At 44.1% G+C, this 19560-nt stretch overlaps 1 protein-coding gene across 1 annotated transcript in view; it reads left to right on the forward strand.

Annotated features, from left to right (window-relative positions):
* The first annotated feature begins 9480 nt into the window (after positions 1 to 9480).
* The window catches only part of LOC101682504 (SREBF chaperone), a 70132-nt gene continuing 60052 nt past the window's right edge, over positions 9481 to 19560 (forward strand). The window contains exon 1 of the mRNA XM_045080592.1: positions 9481 to 9639. The gene's annotated coding sequence lies outside the window, so the exon portion shown is untranslated. The remainder of the gene's footprint in view (positions 9640 to 19560) is intronic.

Consider the following 19560-nt stretch of genomic DNA (forward strand, 5'->3'; position numbering starts at 1 on the left):
CTCAGGTCGTGATCTTGGGGTCCTGGGATCGAGTCCCACATTGGGCTCTCTGCTTGGCGGGGATCCTGCTTCCTCCTCCCTCTCCCTCTCTCTTTCTCTCTCTCTCTCACCTATTGTGATCTCTCTGTCAAATAAATAAAATCTTTTTTAAAAAATTATAAAGAAAAAAAATTATAAAGATTTTGTTTTTAAGCAATCTCTGTCCCCAACATGGGGCTCGAACTGAAAACCCTGAAATTGAGAGTCGCATGCTCCAACTGAGCCAGCCAGGTGCCCTAGGAATTTTATATACTATACCTTTTTGAAGGTGGGATAAATACTTGTTTCCTGAGAACATTCATACAGTCATTCAACAAATATTAAGCACCTTCTATGTGGCAGGCTGCTGTAGGCACTGAGGGTATGACCATGACAGAGCAGGTCTCTGCCTGCAAGAAATTGAGAAGTAATCTATGTAGAGTTAGACTGTGCTAAGTGCTATAAATAAAACAGGGAAGGGGCACCTGACTGGCTCTGTTGAAAGAGCATGTGACTCTTGATCTCCAGGTTGTGAGTTCAAGCCCCACACTGGGTATAGAGATGACTAAAAAGAAAATAAACTTTAAAAAAGCAGGGGGAAGGGACCTATGAAAGTGAGGGATGATGAAATTTTAGTCTTCTCCCTGAAGTGGAGTTTTTGAATTAAAGCATGGATTGGGGCACCTGCATGGCTCAGTTGGTAGAACATGTGACTCTTGGCTTCCAGTCCTGAGTTCAAGCCTCATAGTGGGCGTGGAGCCGACCAAATTAAAAAGGCAGAACAAAACGTGGACCGGCCCTCCCGTGGTATCATATTGTCCTTCAGAATGATGGAGCCGGTTAACAGTGATCTGTAAGTTTTCCTCCACCAGCATTGGATTTAACTTATCTTTTACGAGTTCAACAGTTGTGTAGAGTTGTGTGAAAACGGACACTTCTTTAACTAGGCTGATTTTCTCTCTCTATTTTCCCATGTGTGGAGAATGTATTCCTCACCTTTAATCACTTATCAGTTAGAATCTGAGGTCAACCTTGTTTTATCCATTCTTTGTAATATTTTGGAAAGGATTTTATCATTTGTTCATGTATGTATTTTTCTACTTTTATTTTTTATTTTATTTTTAATGATTTTATTTATTTATTTGACAGAGAGAGATCACAGTAGACAGAGAGGCAGGCAGAGAGAGAGAGAGGGAAGCAGGCTCCCTGCTGAGCAGAGAGCCTGATGTGGGACTCGATCCCAGGACCCTGAGATCATGACCTGAGCCGAAGGCAGCGGCTTAACCACTGAGCCACCCAGGCGCCCTGTATTTTTCTACTTTTAAAAACATTTTATCTTCAGAAAGATTTGTTTTCTATTCCAATATGCATTAGTTCAAGAAATATTTGTGGACTACCGGTTTTATTTAAGAGACCATTAAGATAAAGACAATCCTAAAGGCACCTGCTGTGCTCTGATGGGAGCTAGGAAACAGGCGTCTAAGTAATGTGACCCAGAGGAGATTGATGTTGAGGGCCATCAAAACAACTCAAGTAATGGACGGTGACAGGCTGATCGTCACAGGAAAGAGCAATTATTTCCCCGTCACTTTTTTGCTTTTGTTGAGGGAGCAGAGAATTGGGGAAGAAGTTATGGAGGCAATACTTTTTTTTTTTTTAAGATTTTATTTATTAATTTGACAGGGAGAAATCACAAGTAGACGGAGAGGCAGCCAGAGAGAGAGAGAGGGAAGCAGGCTCCCTGCTGAGCAGAGAGCCCGATGCGGGACTCGATCCCAGGACCCTGAGATCATGCCCTGAGCCGAAGGCAGCGGCTCAACCCACTGAGCCACCTAGGCACCCCTGGAGGCAATACTTTTTGAACAAGACCTTGGAATTACTCCCGTTTTGTCTCTGATGGTACCTTAGTTCTTCAGGATTTGGGAGAGGTATTTTCCTTCCCGAGTGGGATGAAGGTGCTGTGCTTTGTTGTTGTTTTTGTTGTTTCTAGCTTAAAATAATTTTTAAAATATCCTTCAAGTTAACTGATTTGGAATTTGCTACAGTATTGGGGCGCCTGGGTGGCTCAGTGGGTTAAAGCCTCTGCATTCAGCTCTGGTCATGATCCCAGGGTTCTGAGATGGAGCCTGGCATCAGGCTCTCTGCTCAACAGGGAGCCTGCTTCCCCCTCTCTCTCTGCCTGCATCTCTGCTAACTTGTGATCTCTGTCCATCAAATAAATAAACAAAATCCTTAAAAAAAAAAAAAAGAATTTGCTACAGTATTATAATTTGTCTCCATGCTAACTAAATAGCCCAACAGGATTTACTGAAAAGTAGTAATCCTTTCTTGTTATGTAGTTTGGGTTTATTTATATGTAAAGTTCTTAAAATTGAGCTTTTCTGAAATTTGTTTTTACTAGGTATTGAAAGGTTAGTATATGTCTGCTCTCAGGAGCCTTTATTAAAAGGGTACCAGTCCCACTTATTTATCCAGATGAATTTCACCAACTTGGTACTAAACTCCGTAAAGTATCCTTCAAGGATATTTTGTTCTCATTTTAAAAATTGTAGTTGTATCATTTTATTTAAAAAATTAGTGAAGATGGGGTGCCTGGGTGGCTCAGTGGGTTAAGCCGCTGCCTTCGGCTCGGGTCATGATCTCAGGGTCCTGGGATCGAGTCCCACATCGGGCTCTCTGCTCAGCAGGGAGTCTGCTTCCCTCTCTCTCTCTCTCTGCCTGCCTCTCCATCTACTTGTGATTTCTCTCTGTCAAATAAATAAATAAAATCTTTAAAAAAAATTAGTGAAGAAATTAATACTCTCTTATTAAGTGCTTTTTATTATTGGAGAAGAAATGATCTGGTTTTATAGAGTTTTTTAGGTTTTTTGTTTTGTTTTAAGTAGGCTCCACACCCAGCATGGCACCCAACACAGGGCCTGAACCCATGATTCTGAGATCAAGACCTGAGAAGGGCTGGATGCCTAACCAACTGAGCCACCCAAGTGCCCCAATTTTGTGGATTTTTCTATGGTGTCTTTGACATAGGGATGTAGTTGACTTTTTTTTTTTTAGATTTTATTTATTTATTTGACAGAGAGAGAAATCACAAGGAGGCAGAGAGGCAGGCAGAGGGGGAGGGGAAGGCAGGCTCCCTGCTGAGCAAAGAGCCAGATGTGGGGCTCAATCCCAAGACCCTGAGATCATGACCTGAGCCAAAGGCAGAGGCTTAACCCACTGAGCCACCCAGGCGCCCCTGTAGTTGACTTTTTAAAAGGTATAACTTATTTTGGTTTTTCTAAACTAATCTCTAATTGAGATTCCTGAATTTTTAGATATTTTTTCATGTTTTCCTTTTTTCAGATATTAGCATCTGCAAATAATGCCAATCTTGCTTATTTTAACTTTAAATAGGGCAAATCTTTTAATAGAAGTATAGTTAATTTACATTATTAGTTTCAGGTGTACAACAAAATGGTTCGAAAGTTACATACATTATGCAGTGCTCACCACCATACAAGTAATGGTAATTCTCGTTAGGCACCATACAAAGTTATTACACTGTTACTGGCTAAATTTCTCATGCTGTATTTTGCATTCCTGCTATTTATTTACTTTATAACAGGAAGTTTGTACCTCTTGATCCCCTTGACTTATTTTGTCCGTCCTCCTCCCCTCCGGCAATCGCCAGTTCTCTGGACTTACAAATCTGTTTCTGTTTTTTAGTTTTCATTTTTAGTTTCCACATATAAGTGAAATCATACAGTATTTGTCTTTCTGTGTCTGACTTACTTCACTTAGCATGGTCTCCTCTAGGTCCATCTATGTTGTCACCAATGGCAACGGCTCATTCTTTTTTATAGCTGAGTAATATCCTAACGCACGTGTGCGTGTGTGTGTGTGTGTGTGTGTGTGTGTGTGACATCTTTATCCATTCATCTATGGAGGGAAACTTGAGTTGCTTCATATCTTGTATTCACTATAGTAAATAGTGCTGTGATAAACATAGGGGTGCATTATGTTTTCAAATTAGTGTTCTTGTTTTCTTTATGTTTCTTTCTGTTTTCTTTTTTCTTTTTTTTTTAAATATTTTATTTATTTTATTTGACAGACAGAGATTACAAGTAGGCAGAGAGGCCGGCAGAGAGAGAGAGGAGGAAGCAGGCTCCCCACTGAGCAGAGAGACCGATGCGGGGCTCGATCCCAGGACCCTGGGATCATGACCTGAGCCGAAGGCAGAGGCTTTAACCCACTGAGCCACCCAGGCGCCCCTCTTTTTGTTTTCTTTGAGTAAATATCCCAAAGTAGAGTTACCGAGTCATATAGTATTTCTGTTTTTAATTTTTTGAGGAAGTCCGTATTGTTTTCCACAATGGCTACACCAATTTACCTTCTAATCAATAGTGCCTGAGAGTTCCTTTTCCCCCAAGATCCTTCCCAATGTTGTTACTTGTGTTTTTGATTCTAGCCATCTGACAGGTATGAAGTGATACCTCATTGTGGTTTGGATTTACATTTCTCTTATGATAAGTGATGTTGAGCATCTGTTCATGTGTCTGTTGGCCATTTGGATGTCTTCTTGAAAAATGTCTTTCCAAGGTCCTTTGCCCATTTTTTAATTGGACTTTTTTTTGGTGTTGAGTCGTAGGAGGGTTTTTTTTTTTTAATGTATTTTAGGTATTAACTCCTTATATTATATATAGATGTATATCATTTACAAATTTCTTCTTCTAGCCAGTCAGTGTGTTTTGTTAATGGTTTTCTTTTCTTTTCTTTTTTTTTTAAAAGATTTTATTTATTTATTTGACAGAGAGAGACCACAAGTAGGCAGAGAGGCAGGCAGAGAGAGAGAGGAGGAAGCAGGCTCCCCACTGAGCAGAGAGCCCGATGTGGGGCTCGATCCCAGGACCCTGAGATCATGACCTGAGCCAAAGGAAGAGGCTTTAACCCACTGAGCCACCCAGGCGCCCCAATGGTTTTCTTTAGTATGGAAAAGTCTTTTTAGTTTGACACAGCTCGAATACTTTATTTCCCATGAATAACTTCAGTCAGCATTTTGAAATCTGTTAAGAGTGGTGTGAAAGGACATGGGACACTTGGGTGGTTGAGTTGGTTAAGCGTTGCCTTCAGCTCAGGTCATGATCTCAGGGTCCTGGGATGGAGCCCTGTGTTGGGCTCTCCACTCAGCAGGGAGTCTGTTTCTCCCTCTCCCTCTGTGCTCTCCCTCCCTGCCTTCCTCCCTCTCTCTCTCTCAAATAAATCTTTAAACAAACAAACAAAAAAGGAGTGGCATGAAGGTATTTTTTTTTAAGATTTTTAAAATTTTTTATTTATTTGACAGAGAGATGCAGCGAGAGAGGGAACAGAAGCAGGGGGAGTGGGAGAGGGAGAAGCAGGCTTCCCACCTAGCAGGGAGCCCTATGCAGGGCTCGATCCTAGGATCCTGGAATCATGACCTGAGCTGAAGGCAAATACCTAATGACTGAGCCACCTGGGCACTCTGGTATTTGTTGTTTTAATTTCTGTTTTTAAGGGAATAGGAAACATATTTTATAGTAATTCTTACTTTTAAAATACATTAATTATCAAGTTAGTGAAATAACCTTGGAAAGGGAAAGAAAAAAGAAATGCTCCTCCTTAATCTCTTGCTCCCCCCCCTTTACAGTTTAACCAGTAATCATTAGTGAATTCTGTACTTTCTCAGCCTCATTGAGGTACTGACACTATTTTTCCTGTGCATGTGTTGAGCATCTCTCTGTTGTGTGAGCGCTAAATTCCTTTTGCAGCCTTGTTTTACTGGTATTTGTTCTATTTTCTATAACGTACTGCTTATGTTAGGCTTGTTAAAATTTTTAAGTGAATATTATTGAGCTTCTATGCAATCTGTATTTGTAAGAAAGATGAGCTATAATTTTTTGTTAAATAATTGTTAGCTTGGCTGTGTTTGAGCATTAGAACAATGTATGCCTCAGGGTACCTAGGTGGTTCAGTTGATTGAGCATCTGACTCTTGGTTTCGGCTCAGGTCATGATCTCAGGGTCGTAGGTTTGAGCCCCGTGTCATGTTCTGTGCTCAGCAGACAGTCTACTTGAGGATTCTCTTCCTCTTCCCTCTTCCCCTCCCCCCTTTCAAATAAATAAAGCTTACCCAAAAAAGAGCAATATATGCCTCATAAACCATGTTGAGGAACTTACTACTTTTTTTTTTTTTAAAGATTTTATTTATTTATTTGACAGACAGAGATCACAACTAGGCAGAGAGGCAAGCAGGGAGAGAGAGGGGAAAGCAGACTCCCTACTGAACAGAGAGCCCGATCCTGGGATCATGACCTGAGCCGAAGGCAGAGGCTTTAACCCACTGAGCCACCCAGGTGCCCCAGAACACACTACTTTTTGTATCCAGACAAATTCTTAGTTTATTTTATCCCAAATTAGGACTTACCTTGGTCAAGGTAAAGTAATTTTTCAGAGGTAGTTTAAAAGTATTTCTTTGTTATTGCTCTTTACATATGATAACTTTTCTTCGTTGTGCCAGTTTTAGTACTTTATTTCTAAAATAATTATCCATTCTATTTTTTTAACAAAATTATTTGTAAGTCATATATACCATAATAGACTTGTGTCCAGAATATATAAAAAACATACCTCATTAAGAAGACAACCCAGTTAGGGGCACCTGGGTGGCTCAGAGAGCCCGCATTGGGCTCTCTGCTCAGCAGGGAGCCTGATTTCCTCCTTCTCTGCCTGCTTCTCTGCCTACTTATGATCTCTGTCAAATAAATAAAATCTTAAAAAAAAAAAAAGACAATCCAGTTAAATAATAGGCAAAAGATTTGAACAAACATGTCACCCAAGCAGACATAGGAATGGCCAATAGGCTCATAAGAAAATGTTCTATATCATTACCTAACAGGGGAATACAAATTAAAACCACCATGTGATGCTACTGTGGAATCACTGAAATGGCTGTAGTGAGAGGATGGACAATTTCAAGTGTTAGCAAGGAGATGAAGAAATTGGGGCCTCAGATACTGCTGGTGGGGATGTAAAGATGGTGCAGCCACTTTGGAAAACAGTTGGGAAGTTTTGTGGGGTTTTTTTTTTTTTAAGATTTTATTTATATATTTGAGAGGAAGAGGTAAGGAGAGAGCATGAGCAGGGCGGAAAGGAAGAAGCAGGCTCCCTGCTGAGCAGGAAGTCTGACCCCAGGACCCCGGGATCATGACCCAAGCCGAAGGCAGACGGTTAACCGACAGAGCCACCCAGGCTCTCCTGTTTGGCAGTTTCTTAACATGGATTTACCATCTGACTCAGCCATTCAGTTCCCAGGTATATACCCAAGAGAAATGAAAGCAGAAACACTTGTAGGTGGATGTTTCATGGTGTTATTCATAATGGCCCAGAAGTGGAAACAAAATATCCGTCAACTGATGAATGGATAGACAACACAGGGGGAGGGCCCTGCAGTGGAATGCCATTTGGCAATTCAAAGGAATGAAGTGCTGCGACATGGCACAGCGCAGATAAGCCTCAAAAACAAGATGGCAGACGCAAAAGGCCTGATAGCGCACTAGTCCAACGGGACTATGGTGAGAATGGGAAATGACTCCACTTGGTTTCTTTTTGGGCAGATGAAAAAGTTCTGAGGTTGGAATGTGATGATTGCACTCTATGTATCCTGGAAATCACTGGACACTTAAAGTTTATTTAAAAAAACCAAGGTTATCTTGACTCCAGCCCTCAGAACTCTTCTGTAGTAGCAAGCAGCCTCCAAATCCCAGCGACGTAAATGGACAGACGTACACTTCATTTAAGTTACATGTTTGGAACTATGGGTCGTTGCTTCTGTTCTGCTCCATGCCCTCTCATTCTGGGACCCAGCTGGAAGGAGCATTCCCAATGTGGCACTCCTGTCCCCCTGGCTAAGGGTGAGAATGAGAGGCTTATTCTCCCAACCAGTGGCTCTTAGAGCTTCTGCCAGGCCATGTTCACTCACACTCTGGTGGCCAAAGCCAGACACGTGGCCAAAGCTGCCATTGGAGAGGGAAGTGTATTCACCCTGCCAGGAGGCACCAGTCACAGGACATTGGGCAGGGCTGTGTGTATGATCCCACCGCTCACCAAGAAGGGAACAAGGAAATAGTCGATTATAATGACCTTACTCGAGTACTCTCTCCAGGTACCCTGTCCAATGTCCCATCTGAAACCAGAAGCCAATCCTGAATACAGGGCAAAATCTTAAAGATCACTTTAGGCCAAGGTCGGTTGTCCTCACTATTGTTTACTTTCCCCTGACAATAATGTGTGGGGCAGGGAGGGAGGCAAGGCCTTGGAGAGGTGGTCCTGAGTCCTGTGGAAATGAATGGGTGTGAGGGAGGGGATATGACTCTTTGAAAGAAGGCTTGGAAGGGGTCAGCGGCCTGGGCCGGCACAAGAGCTGCTTCTGAGTCCCACTTTGCATTGTGACTACATCTATACCTTATACCATCCCAGAGCTGTTGCCTCTGAGGGCAGGAGCAGGGTCTGCCTCGGGTGGGTGCGGCTGAGCTGAGCGTGCCCAGGGCCGCAGGGTTGGGGGCGGGGCTGATCTCTGACGCTCTAGACCCGGTTCTGAGAGGGCGAGGTGAATGCGATCCAGGTCCCCGCTTGCGGCCTCGGGCAGTCAGTGCACAGCATCCCGGCTTGGCCAGCACTGGGCAGGCCGGGACTCGTGTCCCCACAGGAGACGAAGCCCCCAACGTTCCCCTTATATGAGACCCAGTAAGGAGACCTCCCTTGGGGTTTTCGGGACGCTCAGATGAGCGGACAGGTCAGCCCCCGGCATATACTAAACACTCAGTGGACGCAGCTTTGCGATTCCAACAAAGACATGGTCCGTGTGAAATGGTTAAATGCCCATTGGCGGATGGAAAAACCCAACACCCTAAATCTGCCACCCAGACATATCCACTCACTACACAGCTGCAGCACCTAGACCCTTCCTTCTCCGTGGTTGACTTTCCATAAAAATGATATCGTACTTCACAGTTCATTTTGAACCTCTTTCAGGAACAGGTTTCAACATCAGTAAGTATTCATAAGACTTGTCTTTTAAAAAGGCTGTAGGGAAATTCGTTTTATGGACTGAATTTATTCGACCCACCTGTATTTGTTGTGCATCTGTACTGTTGTCTTTAATTTTTTGCTGTTTTAAGCGGGGACCTAGGCATCTTGGGCACGTTCTTGGTAATCCTCGGAAGGTGCTGTCACAGCGGTCGAGTCCTGGTGCGGGCTCAGGGCCCTGCCCCATCTTCAATCCCCGCCCCGCCCCGCCCCGCCCGGACCAGTACCGCCACCTCTCCCTCCCTCCGGGTGGCGCGGCAGGCGTCCGCCAGGGGGCGAGCGGGAGCCGCGGGAGGGGCTCGACTACGCATGTGCGCGCCGCTGGAGCACGTGCGGGGGGCGGTGAGGGCGGGAGGGGAAAGGTAGGAGGTGAGAGGTGAAGGGGCGGAGAGCTGCGCGGGCGCCCGGCGGCCGGGAGAGAGAGGGCGGGTACCACGTACCGGACCGCGGGCCGGGAGCGCGCACGCCGCGCCCCGCCCCCGCCGCTGCCGCCGCCACCGCCGCCGCCACCGCCGCCGCCCGGGAGCTGCTGCCGCCACAGGTACTGCCGCGCGTGTCCCCACGGCGCCTGTCCCGGGGCCCGGGGTTCGGGCCTCCGGCCTCGCGGTCCCGGGAGGTTGGGGGGTGGGGGCCGCTGGGGACTCGGGCGCGCGGGCGTGGGCGCTGTCCAGCAGCCGTGCGGGCCGGGAGACCGCAGCCCAGAGAGGGGGCCGGGCCGCCGCGTCCCCACCCGCACCGGGTCCCCGCCCGCGCCCTCCTGTCCCCACCCAGCTTCTGGCTCCGGGTGACCACTGCCGGTTGAGGGGGTCGCGCCGTGGCGGCCCCTGGCCCGCCGTCTTCCCCGGGAAGCCGCCGCTTCTAGAACCTGCTTCGGAGCTGTCGGGGTTTTCCAGAGTGCGGGGGAGAGCTTGCTGTCCACTCTGCCTCTTTTTGGGGCTGTCTGGTTTTGAGGCAACACGTAGCTCCTTTGCTGGGTTTTGCTTGGCTTCTAGTTTTGCCCAAGCCCAAACTTTGCTCACTCACGTTACTCGTGCCTTGTTTATTACCTCGGTATATCATACGGGATTATAATGTCACGGTGGCACGAGTGCAGGGAGCCCGGGCCGTTTGAAGTGCAGAAAGTTGCACAGGTGGAAATGCTGTCGGCTGGAGGGAGCGGAGGGTCCCCGCGGGGCTCTGGCAGGAGTTCCCCTTCCTTGTGGCTATTTGCTGGCCCACCTTCTATGGTAACAGAGCTGCGGGGTTAAACTCTTTCTGGGGATTTTGTAACAATTCTTGTGAAGAAAACCCAGGAAAGGTTTCCTTAATGATGTTAGTCTTGTATGTGTTTCTTGTATTGGACCAGATCTCTTTTGGAGTTTGGTTATAGGGTGTCTTATTGGTGTGCTGCGGTCTCAGGATATCATGCTGGGGTCAAGAATGTCTGGGTAGTGTTCCTGAGGGATGCTTAACCGATGAACTTCTTTTCCTTTTTTATTCCTTTTTCTACGGTGCCGTTTCTTTAAAAAAAGATTTTATTTATTTATTTGACAGACAGAGATCACAAGTAGGCAGAAAGGCAGGCAGAGGGAGAGGGGAAAGCAGGGCCCCGCTGAGCAGAGAGTCCCATGCGGGGCTCCATCCCAGGACTCCGAGATCATGACCTGAGCAGAAGGCAGAGGCTTAACCCACTGAGCCACCCAGGTGCCCTTATGGTGCTATTTAAAAATATAATTTTTTGGAGTGTAGTTGTTACACTCCAGTGTTACATTATTTCTGGATGACACAGTGATTCAACTGCCTGTACATTATGCTCACCATAAGAGTAGTTACCATCTGACCTGTATTTTTTTTTTTAAGATGGCTCCAGGTGAAGCCCTGGTGGGGCGGGGGACAGGGGTCTTGAACTCTTGACCCTGAGATCAAAACCCCAGCTGATAACAAGAGTCAGCAGCTCAACTGACTCAGGCACCTGGGCCCCTATGACCTGTACCTTTTTAAGTGTATGTTAATATAGTTTGGGTTTTAGGTTTTTACACATTTGCAGCATTCCCAGTAGGCACATCATGTAAAAAAACAAAATATATGTGTATGTATGTGTGTGTGTGTATTCATAGTCCTTGTTTGAGTCTCAGATTGAAAGAATTTTCATTGGGGTGCGTGGGTGGCTCAGTGAGTTAAAGCCTCTGCCTTTGGCTCCGGTCGTGATCCCAGGGTCCTGGGTTTGAGCCCCGCATCAGGCTCTCTGCTTAGTGGGGAGCCTGCTTCCTCCTCTCTCTTTCTCTGCCTACTTGTGATCTCTGTTTGTCAAATAAATAAAATCTTTAAAAAAAATTCTCATTTATTGTGAACTAATCTGGTGTTTGAGAGCTCTCTCTTTTCTTTTGCTGTTGTGCAAAAACCACCTCTCCTGAGGTCTCCATGTGCTTTATAATCATTGGTTTGCCTTCCATCCCCATCACCCAGACCAGTTGACTGTTAGGTGGATGTAAAGTCTACTAGTTTATGACTGAACGATGGAGGCAGAAAGATGCTGAATTGTCGAGGTCGTATATGAGCAAGTAAACTGTCCAGTTGGGGTGCAACCATGCTTGTGGGATTCAGTACTTATGCACGTATTAATGTTTGGTGGCAGACTTAGGAATGCTTACTCTCTTAGTTATCTAGCCACACACATGAATGTGTCCCAAGGAATGACATGTAGGTTTATGTGCTGTTCAATTACTCTCACTCTCACCGTTGATAGCCATTTGCTGTGGCCAGGGTTAGTGATATTGGCTCCAACAGGTACTTTGTATACGGCTTATGTCATCACTTCCATTTGAACAGATAAGAAGACCGCTCCTTAGAGTGAATCTGGGTTTCCAGGGTCACCCAGCTTGTAAGTCGTGGATCAGGTCTTCAAACCAGATCTGCCAGACTCTACTGCCTGAGCTACTTCCACTGTAACTTGCTTCCTTCCGGAGTTGGCTGATGAAACAAAGTCCACGTGACTCCCCCCCCCTCCCAGTAGTAATTGAGTAAAAAATATTTATTGAACACCTGTGCTGTCTAGGTACTACTGTGCTAGGTGCTCTAATAATAGCTTATCTTACTTAATCATTATAGTAACCAGGTGAGATACTGTTACTCCCCCCCGCCCCTTTTAGTGCTGAGTTTTTACAGATGTTATCTGATGGGTCCTGGGTCACTGCTTGAGTTAGAGGCAGCGCCCAGGTGCAAACCCAGGTTTGTTTGACAACAGAGTCCATGCTTTTATGCTCTTGTGGCGGCAGAGTACAGTGATGGGGTGCAAGGAAGGAGCTAGCTAGCATCACAGACTCAGGTCAGAGATGTGGGACTCAGCAGGAAGGATAGCAGTTTGGGGGCTGCATTTGACAGCTTCCGCTTCAGGGGTCGGGGGCACTGCCCGAGCATGCTTGTGGGGTTGCTGGGCCATACGTAAGCTTTACCGTGGAGTCCAGAGATGAGGCGTGTCCATGCAGCAAGGGCGCTTGGAGGTCTCAGGGGAAAAAAATCAAACTGATCTTTGTGTTTGTTTTAGCTTTACTTAATTTTTTATTAGGTTATTTTATAAGGTACACTGTATATTATAGTAGTACATGCGTATATATGAATATACATATATTGGGACGTATACTCAAGTTCTTTTGGGGGGTTTAAATTTAAAAAAAATTGGAAACCACTGACTTATTTGATATTTAACATTTGTATCAAACATGTAAGGTGTTGAGCTAATCATTTGTTCCTTATTAGGAAGTTTAGTGAAGTTCACTATAATTTCACATAATTAGAGGAGTATTTCGTATTTTTTAAAAACATTAAAAAAATTTATTTCATAGACAGAGCACCTGCATGAGGAGGGGAGGGGCAAAGGGGGAAGCAGATTCCCCACTGGGCCAGATGTAGGGCTCAGTCCTAGGACCCTGATATCATGACCTGAGTGGAAGGCAGATGCTTAACCGACTGAGCAACCCAGGTGCCCCAAGAATGGTATGGTATTTCATATTAATAACCAGTTATAAATTATTTTAAAAATTGCAGTCACAATTTTGTGAAAGAGGATCTGGTATTTTAATAGGCTTTATGTCTCAAATGTAGTAGCAGTGTTAAGTTTGGAGCTAGAGTGACTGATACAACCCTTTAGAAATTAAAATTTTGTCGAACCTCTATTTTAATGTGAGAAATAAGAGAGACTAAAATAATCAGTTAACATAAATGTGGCAGTTGTAATAGTCACATTTGTGCTGTTAACTTCAGAGTATTTGCAAATCTTAGATGATATTTAGATACATTAAAATTCCAAATGTTGATTCCTTACCACTTCTTACAAATGAGATTTGAGTTTCTTCAGGTCACTCAGCTGCAGTGATTGGTAACTTATATCAAAATAAGCAATTCCAGAATTCTGCCTAACTTAAAAAAATCTTTAAATTCTCTTCCAGTTAATTTCACAATTGAATAGATTAGTGTTTGTTCAGGAGTTCAGGTTAAAATAACAGAAAGGGATTTGAGCAAGAAAATACATTCCCCTCGCTAGACAGGTGAGGCATTATTCATACCAGTGGTTCTCAGACTTTTGTGTGAATTAGAATCACCTTGTTTTAATCCTATTTCGCTAGAGTCTCTGACTCTGTAGGTCAGAGATAGGCCTTAGAATTTGAATTTCAAGCAAGTTCTCAGGCAGCTGCTGCCCGTCTTTGGAACCATACTTTGAGAGCCACGGCTCCATACAGGCACACCTAAAACCAGAGCACAATGCCAGTGCTGATGTGTTTCACACTGAATCCCAGCAGCATCAGTCAGTCATATATTATAGTTTTGCCAAGTACATAACTGGCTCTTGTTTTTAGACAGTTCCCCTTATTTTTAGATGATGTCATAATTAAGATTTCATTCTCAGTGATACTGCTGTTTATACTTTTTACTGTGTACTGTATTTCTAAATTTCTTGAGTTAGAGGTTTTTTTGTTTTTTTTTAATACAAGTTGTCCTTGTTGAAGAACAATTAGTACGCAGGTGTGCACATGCACAAGTTTTGTAATCCCGGTGGTGACCACTAGCAGGCTTCACTCTCGCTCATTCTCTTGTTCTCTGTCTTTATAATGGGATCATACTGTTTTGTATCCGATTCATCCCTCTGTATCCATGTTATATGTGAACCTCTTTTTCTGTAAAACACTATCCTACAACATTTTTTTTTAACTTAAAAATCTCATTTATTTCTGTGTTCCCCAGTTAACTTGATCCTGTGGGGCCTGGGTTGTGTTTAGCTGGGGGCCTGGGTTGCACCTTTCAGAAGACCGCAGTATCGCTGGGAAGGTCTCTGGTCGTGGTCCTCTTCAACAGTCTTCAGTGTCCCCCTGCCCTCATGGCCTTCCCCGAGCTGGCCTGCCCAGCCCTTCTTCCCTGCCACCTCACGTGGATGCCATCTCATCTCCGTGGGTGATTAGGTCCCTTCTGCCAGCCTGAGCCTTCGTTGGGTTTGGATATGCATTCTAATTTGTCATCCCTGCAACAGTGACTGTTGGAAACCCCAAGACCTGCCGTTAGCAAACAACAGAGAATGTTGCATCTCATATTCCTGTCAGGAAAGATAATCTTGAATTCTTCTCCCAAGTGCCATCCGAAGCTCAACTGAGAGAAAGAACATTCATTAGACTGTGCTGGGAGGTGGGGTTTTGTTGTTGTTGTTGTTGTTTTAAGATTTTTATTTATTTATTTGAGAGAGAGCTCGAGCACCAGAGTGGGGAGGATCAGAGGGAGAAGCGGACTCCCTGCTGAGCAGGGAGCCCAATGCTATCCTGAGACTCTAGGATCATGACCTGAGCTGAAAGCAGTCGCCTGATTCAGAGCCACCCAGGTGCCCCCGGAAGGTGTTTTTATGCTTACGTTCCAGGCAATGTTTTGTCTTTGAGTGAAGCCAGATCATTAAGAAGCAGCGTAATTCTAGTCCCTCTTCCAGCTTTTTAGTAAACTGACTTGGCATGGCCCTGCCAGCTTGCATTGAGATCTGAGAACTCCCCAAGAAAACCTGTGAGGCCAATTAGAAATTTCTTCATGGGGGCGCCTGGGTGGCTCAGTGGGTTAACCCACTGCCTTCGGCTCAGGTCATGATCTTAGAGTCCTGGGATTGAGTCCCGCATCGGGCTCTCTGCTCAGCAGGGAGCCTGCTTCCCTTCCTCTCTACCTGCCTCTCTGCCTACTTGTGATCTCTCTCTGTCAAATAAATAAATAAAATCTTTAAAAAAAAAAAAAAGAAATTTCTTCATGTTCAGTGCCTGGAGTGACTGTGCCTCATTTAAGCTACTGGTTTGATTTTTTTTTTAAAGTATATGGTGAACTGTGTCAGTAATGTTTCCTTCTTTGCGTTGGCTATTAGGGAGCTCAGAGTCCTGTTTGTATGGCTTGTGGTTTCTGTATAAAATTATTTCTGGCTTATAATGTTCTGCTTAATGGCTAGTTATTTTGCTCTTTAAGATTTTGCCACAAAATATAGAACACATTTTATCCCAGTTCTAAAGATTACTGTCATTGTATTGTAACCAAATGTGTTCCCACCCTATTTCCTTTTTTCTTAATACTTTTGAATTCCTCCTTGCCCTATCCCCCGCCCCCTCCTGTGTACTCATTCTTTGTTATTGTAGTTTAATTTTTCTGTTGTGGTAAATACACATAAAACTTACCGTGTTAATCATTTTAACTGTGCAGTTGAATGGTATTAAATGCACACATAATGTGCAACCATCACAACCATCCTTCTCCATTTCTCTTTTAATCTTGCAACACTGAAACTCCATACCCATTTAACATTAACTCCCCATTCCCTCCTTCCCCCTGCCCCTGGCAACCGCCCATTCTACTTCCTATCTATGATTTTTTTCTAATCTAATTCCACGTGGGTGGAATCATACAGTATTTGTCTTTTCGTGACTGGTGTGTTTCATTTAGCATGATGTTCTCATGGTTCATTCATGCTGTAGCATGTATTAAAATTTCCTTCCTTTTTATTTTTTCAGAATAGTTATTTATTTGAGAGAGAGACACACACAGAGCAAGAGAGGGAACACAAGCAGGGGAAGTGGGAGAGAGAAGCAGGCTTTCCACTGAGCAGGGAACCTGATGCTGGGCTTGATCCCAGAATCCTGGGATCATGATCTGAGCCCAAAGCAGGCGCTTAACAACTGAGCCACCCAGGTACTCCTGTTTGTTCTGTTTTTTATAGTAACCATCCAAGTGGGTTTGAGATAGTATCTCATTATAGTTTTGATTTGCATTTCCCTAATGGGTGGTGATGTTGAGCATCTTTTCGTGTGCTTGTTAGTCATTGGTGTATCTTTGGAGAACTGTTTATTCAAGTCCTTTGCCCAGTTTTACATCAGATTGTTTTTTGTTGTTGTTGAGTTTTAGGAGTTCTCTATGTATGCTGGATAGTAATCTCTCTCTCTCTTTTTTTTAAAAGATTTTATTTATTTATTTGGCAGTCAGAGATCACAAGTAGGCACAGAGAGAGAGGGGGGAATCAGGCTCCCCGCTGAGCAGAGAGCCCAATGCAGGGCTTGGTCCCAGGACCCCGGGATCATGACCTGAGCCGAAGGCAGAGGCTTTACCCCACTAAGCCACTCAAGCATCCCTGGATAGTAATCTCTTTATCAGATACTTGATTTGTAAATATTTTCTGTGTACTGCCTTTTTACTCTGTTGATAGTGTCTTTTGATGCACACAATTTAAAATTTTTTTATGAAGTCCAATTTTTTTTTCTTTTGTTGCCTGTGTTCTTGGTGTCTTTTTTTTTTTTTTTCTTTAAGATTTTATTTATTGGGCCCCTGGGTGGCTCAGTTGGTTGGACGACTGCCTTCAGCTCAGGTCATGATCCTGGAGTCCCGGGATGGAGTCCCGCATTGGGCTTCCAGCTCCATGGAGAGTCTGATTCTCTCTCTTACCTTCTCCTCGCTCACGCTCTCTCTCACTGTCTCTCTCTCAAATAAATAGATAAAATCTAAAAAAAAGTTACTTTAAAAAATATATTTTATTTATTTATTTCACAGAGAAACAGTGAAAGAGGGAACACAAGCAGGGGGAGCAGGAGAGGTAGAAGCAGGCTCCCTGCTGAACAGGGAGCCTGATGGGGGTCTCCATCCCAGGACCCTGGGATCATGACCTGAGCTGAAGGCAGATACTTAATGACTGAGCCATCCAGGCAACCCTGTTCTTGGTGTCTTATCCAAGAAATCATTGCCAAATCCAATGTTATGGAAGCTTTTGCCTTTTTTTTTTTTTTTTTTTTTTTAAGTAATCTGTGCACCCACTGTGTAGCTCGAACTCATCATGACCCTGCAATCAAGACTTCCATGCTGTACCTACTGAGCCAGCCAGGCAACCTTTGCCCGGTGTTTTCTTAAAGTTTGTTTTTCTTTGTTTTTTTTTTTTTTTTTAAATTTGACAGACAGAGATCACAAATAGTCAGAGAGGCAGGCAGAGAGGAGGGGAAGCAGGCTCCCTGCTGAGCAGAGAGCCAGATGTGGGGCTTGATTCCAGGACTCTGGGACCATGAGCCAAGCCTAAGGCAGTGGCTTTACCGCGCTGATCCACAGGTGCCCCAACACCGTGTTGAAGCATGTATCAGAATTTCATTCCTTTTTCAGGCCAAATAATATTCTGTTGTATGTGTATCCACATTTCATTTAGCTCTTCATCTGTCCGTGAACACTTGGATTATTTCTATCTTTTGCCTATTGTGAATAATGTTGTTATAAGCATGAGTGTACAGATATCTGTTCAAATCCCTACTTTCAATTCTTTGGCTATATACCCCGGGGAGGGATTGCTGGAATTTCTATGTTTCACTTTTTGAGGAACTGCCAAACTATTTCCTACAGCAGCTGTCCCATTTTATATTCTGCCAGTAATGCCCAAGTGTTCCCAGTTGCTCCACATCCATACCAACACTCATTTCCCATTTTCATTTATTTGTTTTTAATTTTTTTAATAAGAGCCATTCAAGTAGGTGTGAAGTGGTATCTCATTAAGGCTTTAATTTGCATTTCCCTAATGATTAGTGATGTTGGGCATCTCTTTATGTGCCTCTTGGCCATCTGTATATCTTCTCTAGAGAAATGTCTGTTCAAGTCCTTTGCCCATTTTTGAATAGGGTTATGTGTTTTTCTGCTGCCAAGATGTAAGAGTTTTTTACTCTGGGTATTAATTCCTTATTAGATGTGATATGCAAATACTTTTTCCCATTCTGTGGGTTGTCTTTTCACTCTGTTGAAAGTTTCCTTTGTTGCACAAAAATTATTCATTGTTTGAGGTCTGGTTTGTCTGTTTTTGTTTGTTTGTTTGTTTGTTTTTTGGGGTTTTTTTGCCTGTGTTTTTGGTGTCATATGTAAGAAATCCTTTTTAAATCCAACATCATGATGCTTTTTCTCTACTTTCTTTTAAGAGTTTTATAGTTTTAGGGGCACTTGGGTGGCTCAGTTTGTTAAGCATCTGTTTTTGGGGGGGAAAAAAAAAGCATGTGTTTTTGGCTCAGGTCATGATTCTGGGGTCCTGGGGACGAGCCCTGCATGGGGCTCACTGCTCAGCGGGAAGTTCGCTTCTCCCTCTCCTCTCCCTGCTCTGCATTCTCTCTTGTTCTCTCTCTCTCTCTCTCAAATACATAAAAAAGAGTTTTGTAGTTTTAGCTCTTTGTTTAGGCCTTTGATGCATTTCGAATTTATGTATGTGATCTAAGGGTTCAATTTAACTGTTTTGTATAGTAGCTATTCAGTGTTCCTAGCACCATTTGTTCAGAAGATTGTGTCAAGGAGAAGGGCTCCAGGAGAACCTCATCTTTGGTCTCTTCTTTGCAGTTCTTTCCCTCACAAGACAGTGCTTTTGCAGATCTGTGTTGGGAATGGAACCATTTTCCATGCGGCATTTGTATGAAAAGCTCTTGAAACCATAATAAGAAAGAGACTCATCACACCCCCACTTTGGGGTAAGCTATTAAGAATGATGGTGCTCTCCAGCAGGCCACACATTTGTCAGGAAACCAGGCAAGGGACCTCCATCCTGTGTGGATGTGGATGTGGCTGCCCATGTGTAGCTGGGAGCAGGTGGCTGGTCCCAGCACCTGCCAGGACCGAGACTGAGGTACCTTCTGCCTGGGCCAGAGGTCTTGTGAAATGACAGGGCTGCCCCACTGGGCTCTTGAGTTGTTTCTGCCTTTATTTTATTTTTTAAGATTTATTTATTTATTTTAGAGAGAGAGAAGGCAACTGGGGGTGAGACAGAGGGAGGGAGAGAGAAAATCTCAAGCAGACTGCCCGCTGAGCACAGAGCCTGCTGTGGGGCTCGATCTCACAACCCTGAGAACATGACCTGAGCTGAAGTCAACAGTTGGACACTTAACTGACTGAGCCACCCAGACACCCCTGTTTCTAGCTTAAAAAAATATTCTTTTCCCATATTCTTGGCAAGGGTCAGTTCAGTCTCTTTGTT

This window comes from Mustela putorius, unplaced genomic scaffold (genome assembly GCF_011764305.1).
Source record: "Mustela putorius furo isolate JIRA1106 unplaced genomic scaffold, ASM1176430v1.1 tig00000095_pilon_pilon_pilon, whole genome shotgun sequence".
Taxonomy (NCBI): Eukaryota; Metazoa; Chordata; class Mammalia; order Carnivora; family Mustelidae; genus Mustela; species Mustela putorius.